Genomic DNA, 6,070 nt, shown 5'->3' with positions numbered 1-6,070 from the left:
AGACCAGCCTGCTCAATATGGTAAAATCCTGTCTGTACTAAAAATATAAAATCAGCTAGGTGCAGTGGAGGGTGCCTGTAATTCCAGCTACTCAGGAGGCTGAGGCAGGAGAATTGCTTGAAATTGGGAGGCAGAGGTTGCAGTGAGCTGAGATCATGCCATTGCACCCAGCCTGGGCAACAGAGAAAGACTCCATCTCAGAAAAACAACAACAAAGAGATAAAATAGAATACAATAAATGCTAAAGAAATACAAGGATGCTGAGGAAATAGAAAGGAAGAAACAATTATGTACCTGCACTACAGAGAAGGGTAAAAGGCTGAACACGGTGGCTCAAGTCTGTACAATCCCAGCACTTTGGGAGGCCGAGGAGAGCAGATCACCTGAGGTCAGGAATTCGAGACCAGCCCAGCCAACATGGTGAAACCCCATCTCTACTAAAAATTCAAAAATTAGCCAGGCATGGTGGCGAGCACCTGTAATCCCAGCTACCTCAGGAGCCTGAGACACAGGAATCACTTGAATCCAGGAGGCAGAGGTTGCAGGATCGTGCCACTGCACTCCAGCCTGGATGACAGAGTGAGACTCTGTCAAAAAAAAAAAAAAAGAAAGAAAAGAAAAGGAGCTAATAGATTATAGACGAACGTGTTGCTACCTTACACTTCCCCCTCCTAGGGGTCTCTAACATCTCTGTCAGTGCACTTACCACCTCAAAGGGTAATTTTCTGTTTAGGAGCCAGCTTGTCCCACTACAACACTAAAACGCCTTGAGGTCCTGGCTGTGCACTGCTCCATCTCTGGCCTTGTACCAGCACAGTGGCAGCCATAAGCATTATAGCAGCAAGAGCTCATAAACGTTTGTATATGGATGTAATTATGCACCTGTCTGGGAGTGGCAGGAAAGTTTGACATCACTGAGTAGGAGACAATTTGAACAGGTCTTAAAGGAGTGGTTCAAGAGAGGAAAGTAATTTTTTTTTTTTTTTGAGATGGAGCCTCGCTCTGTCGTCAGGCTGGAGTGCAGTGGTGCGATCTCACCTCACTGCAACCTCTACCTCCCAGGTTCAAGTGATTCTCCTGCCTCAGCCTCCCGAGTAGCTGGGACTACAGGCACGTGCCACCATGCCTGGCTAATTTTTGTATTTTCAGTAAAGACGAGTTTTCACCATGTTGATGGTCTCCATCTCTTGACCTCATGATCCGCCCACCTCAGCCTTTCCAAGTGCTGGGATTACAGGTGAGAGCCACCATGCCCAGCAAAAGAAGTGAAGACAGGTAAGTGGAAGAAAGAAAAACATTAGGTATAAGCAGCAGTATAACTGTTGATTCTTTGCCTGATGAATGATCATGATCTGCTCTTCTTTTTTCTTTTCCTTTTCCTTTTTATTTTGAGACAGAGTCTTACTCTCCCACTAGGCTGGAGTGCAGTGGCACAATCTTGGCTCACTGCAACCTCCATCTCCCGGGTTCAGGCGATTCCCCTGCCTCAGCCTCCTGAGTAGCTGGGACTACAGGCACATGCCATCATGCCTGGCTAATTTTTTATATTTAGTAGAGACAGGGTTTCACCATGTTAGCCAGGATGGTCTCGATCTCCTGACCTCGTGATCCACCTGCCTCAGCCTCCCAAAGTGCTGGGACTACAAGTGTGAGCCACTGCGCCCAGCTTCATGATCTGCTTTTCTTAAAAGTCTGTGATGCCAGTCAAGATCATTTTGGCTGCAGATGGCAGAAGCCCACCTGGAGGAGAAACAAGGAAGAGTAGAGGTGCAACTGGGTCCAGGACTGCCTGAAATCCGACTGTGATGTCGCGGGAATCTGTTTATCCTGATTTCCCCCACTACTCTGCCTATGTATGGGCTACATGGCCTCTCAGAGGCCTCAGGAAAGGAGTCTTTTTCTTGAAGAATGAACAGAAAAATTCCAGGAAAGGATTCTGCTTGGTCTAGACTGAGCCACAGGCTTGTGGTGATGGTTGGAAGTTGGAGGTACCCACACAAGAACCTCTATTCTGACTTGAGTCAGAATAGCACTACTTCCCCAAAAGAAGCAGGATGCTATTACTAATGGAAAGAGGTGTGCTGTGTAAAGACTACAAAATGGTGGTATCTACTGGACCAGTGTCTTCAAATCTTTTTGATCTTGATTTCCAGCAAGGAATGCACTTGATCACAAAAACTCGCTATACTAGCTGGCTGGGTTCCCTGGGAAGCAGATCTGGGCTGGGGAGTTATATGCAGCCTGTTCATTGGGGAGCACCCTAGGAGCAGCCCCTGTCAGAGAGCAAGGGAAGCAGGACTGGGCAGAGGGAGAGGTTGAACTCTGATGCTCCAACAACCCAGGGGAAGCCTCAACTGATCCCACAGAGAGTTGTGAAGGGGGGTGATCAGTGGTGTCCCAAATTGAGGCAAGAGCAGGGTGATCAATCATCCCAGATTATCTAGTTTGCCTTGGGTTTTCAGGACACAGGACTTTCTGTTTTAAAGCCAGGAAAGTCTCAGGCAAACCAGGACAAGCTGGTTACTCTGGGAGAGCTGGACCTTCATACCTACCTTTTGAATTGGCCAGTCACTGGATGTGGGCTTTCCCTGGGAAGGGGTCCTGACCCTGGGTTTACTCAGCTCTCTCAGGCCATAGGCAGCTCCTGGGGATGAAATAAATTCTGAGTAGTCAGAGGCAGCATTCCTGGGAGCTGGGGACTGTGTGCCTTAGTGCTGAAGGAGAGACTCTGGGTAGTACACCACAGCATCTTCTGCAATCCGAATATATAAAACTAAAACCAATATACATGTAAACTTACACTTGTGGGGGGGTATGTGTGTGTGTGTGTATAAACTTATATAACTGTTTTGGGTTTAAAAAATACCTATTCTTGCCATGCTATATATGATGTACTCTGATATTTTCTTTTTTCCTTTTCTTTCTTTTTCTTTCTTTTTTTTTTTTTTTTGAGATGGAGTTTCACTCTTGTGGCCCAGGCTGGAGTACAGTGGTGCAATCTTGGCTCACTGCAACCTCCGCTTCCCAGGTTCAAGGGATTCTCCTGCCTCAGGCTTCCAAGAAGCTGGAACTACAGGTGTGTGCCACCACGCCCAGCTAATTTTTGGTATTTTTAGTAGAGACGGAGTTTCACCATGTTGGTCAGGCTGGTCTAGAACTCCTGACCTCAGGTGATCCACCCGCCTTGGCCTCCCAAAGTGCTGGGATTGCAAGCATGAGCCAATGTGCCCCGCCTTCTTTTTTCTTTCTCTTTCTTTTTTTTTTGAGACAAGGTATCACTCTGTTAACCAGGCTGGAGTGCAGTAGAGCAATCTCTGCACATTGCAACTTCCACCTCCTGGGTTCAAGTGATTCTCCTGCCTCAGCCTCCCGAGTAGCTGGGATTACAGTCATGTGCCACCACACCCGGCTAATATTTGTATTTTTAGTAGAGATGGGGTTTTACCATGTTGGCCAGGCTGGTCTCAAACTCCTGGGCCTCAAGTTATCCACCCACCTCGGCCTCCCAAAATGCTAGAATTACAGGCATGAACCACCGCACCTGGCCTTGTACAAAATTCTTAAAGATGCTTCCCATGGCCAGGCGCAGTAACTTGTGCAAGTAATCATAATGCTCCTCCACCCAATACATACCCTCCTGAGAGAACAGGTAACACCACTTGAACAAATGGAGGATCAAATGGAAAGTTATCCTTAAAAGAGAAGCTAAGCAATATATATTCTATGCCTTCTTTTTATTTTAAGGGCTGAAGATCACTGTGCAAAGGACTATCAGGGTTGACCTGCAGTTTAACATGCCAGTCATATAAACTGTCATTTATGAGTTCCACTGAATAAATCCCTATTTTATAACTCTGTGATGGGTATATGTCCCTGAGCTCTTTCATAAGTCTATCTGAAGCTTGCACTGACCCAGACACTGCACCATTTAAATGGTCTTGCCTTTGAGTCTTCCTAATTTTCTCTAAGATTGCCAAATTTTCTTTTTCAATTCCTTCATCCTCTGACTGTTTCCCACTAATAGGCTCCTTTTCCCTCATCTCATAGTGATCTAAGTCTTCTGTATCTTCAGCCATCTCTTCTTCTTCATCTTCTTCTGAAGTCACTTCTGCTGTCCCATTCTGACCCGTGGGTAGTGGTTGATCTAGCATCTCAACATCCAGGTGCTTAGGAAGGTTATATAATCTGCAGGGTTCACATATCAACCACTTCAATTGCTGAAGAAGCGAATTGTTGTTCTTAGCATCTTCTAGACGTTCCAGAACTCATGTCAGATTTGGGTCATCACAGTCCGCAAACCATCTCGGTGAAGAAGATGGATCAGAATCCGTGATGCTGTCCTGGAGCGTGAGCAGCCAGCGCGGGCAGCCCGGCCGGGCACCGGGACCTGGCAGCGCAGCTTGTTCAGCTTCCAGCTGACGATGTGGAATCGCTCGTGGTTCTTGTCGAAGATGGACGCCAGGAACTTCAACTCGGCCTTGAGCCCTGACACGGACATCTTCCCCTCATCTCCGGCGGGAGGGAAGCGGAAGGGGAGCCAGGCCCAAAGCCACCTTCACGACCGCGACTGCCCCGCGGGGCCGGCCTGGGCCGTGCGCTGGTGGCTCCGCCTCATTGAGTGCGGTTGGAAAATGGCCAACTTTTTTTTCTTTTTTTTTTTTTTTTTTTTTTTTTTTCAGAGATGGGGTTTCACCACCATGTTGGCCAGGAGGCCAGGATGGTCTTTATCTCCTGACCTCGCGATCCGCCCGTCTTGGCTTCCCAAAGTGCTAGGATTACAGGCGTGAGCCACCGCACCCAGCCAATGTTTTTTTCTTTTTTTTTGTTTTTTGTTTTGTTTTGTTTTGAGACAGAGTCGTGCTCTGTTGTCCAGGCTGGAGTGCCGTGATGTGATCTCACTGCAATCTCTGCCTCCTCGGTTCAAGCAATTCTCGTGAGTCAGCCTCCTCAGTAGCTAGAATTACAGGCACATGCCACCACAACCGGCTCATTTTTTTCCTGGCCTCAAGTGTTCCACTCACCTTAGCCTCCCTAAATTCTGCGATTAAATGCGTGAGCCACCGTGCCTGTCCCAAAGTGACTTGCTTCTAACAAATAGAATAGGTCATGAGTAATGAGATGGCACTTCTAAGATTAGCATACAGAAAGAAGATGGAATTTTCATCTTGTGTTCTATCTCTCTTTGCCTTCATTCTGGGGAAAGCCAGCTAACATGTGGTCAGCAGCTCTATGGAGAGGCCACATGACAAGGAACTGGTGACTTGGGCTAACAGCCAGAGAGACCCTGAGACCTGCCAACAACTACTGACTAAGCTTGGAATGGACTCTCTCCAAGTAGAGCCTTGAGATGACTATTGCCCTGGCTGACACCATAATTGCTTCCTTGTGAGACACCTTGAGCCAAAGGACCCAGCAAAACCATGCCCAGAATCCTGACCTGCAGCAACAGTGAGATAATATTTCTTGCCCCCAAAACAGTAATCTGTTTAGCTTCAGCCTAGTCAACTCTCACCTGGATAACTTCAGTAGCCTTTTTTTTTTTTTTTTTTTTTTTTTGAGATAGGGTGTCACTCTGTAGTCCAGGTTGGAATGCAGTGGCATGATCTCAGCTCACTGCAACCTCTGCAAGCCTCTGCCTCCCATGTTCAAGTGATTCTCCTGCCTCAGCCTCCCAAGAAGCTGGGACTATAGGTGTGCACCACCACACACCTGGCTAATTTTTGTTTCACCTTGTTATTCAGGCTGATCTCGAACTCCTGACCTCAGATGAATCTGTCCACCTTAGCCTCCCAAAGTTCTGGGATTAGAGGTGTGAGCCACTGCACCCAGCCTAGCTTCAGAAGGCTTCCAGCTGCCTCCTCATAAAAAAATAGTCATCCATTTCCTGCGTGTGTCAAACCCTGTGTAAGACCCCTTCACTCTAGCAGTCCCCTCACCTCAACCAATGCATTCATCATATAACAGAGTAATTTTCCTGAATGGCCCATCTGCCTAAGGGGTCAATGGCAAATTCCTTAGCATGGCTCATAAGCTCCTCCATGCTTTGGTCCTGGTTCTCTACTCCAGTCTT

General features: G+C 47.3%; 1 pseudogene; it reads right to left on the bottom strand.

Annotated features, from left to right (window-relative positions):
• Window positions 1-3,605: 3,605 nt before the first annotated feature.
• On the bottom strand, window positions 3,606-4,498 carry LOC116547676 (annotated as a pseudogene).
• Window positions 4,499-6,070: the final 1,572 nt, after the last annotated feature.

This window comes from Sapajus apella, unplaced genomic scaffold (assembly GCF_009761245.1).
Source record: "Sapajus apella isolate SASKATOON/1434 unplaced genomic scaffold, GSC_monkey_1.0 scaffold4120, whole genome shotgun sequence".
Taxonomy (NCBI): Eukaryota; Metazoa; Chordata; class Mammalia; order Primates; family Cebidae; genus Sapajus; species Sapajus apella.
The sequence above is the reverse complement of the archived record's forward strand: the minus strand, read 5'-3'. Positions and strand labels throughout refer to the sequence as shown.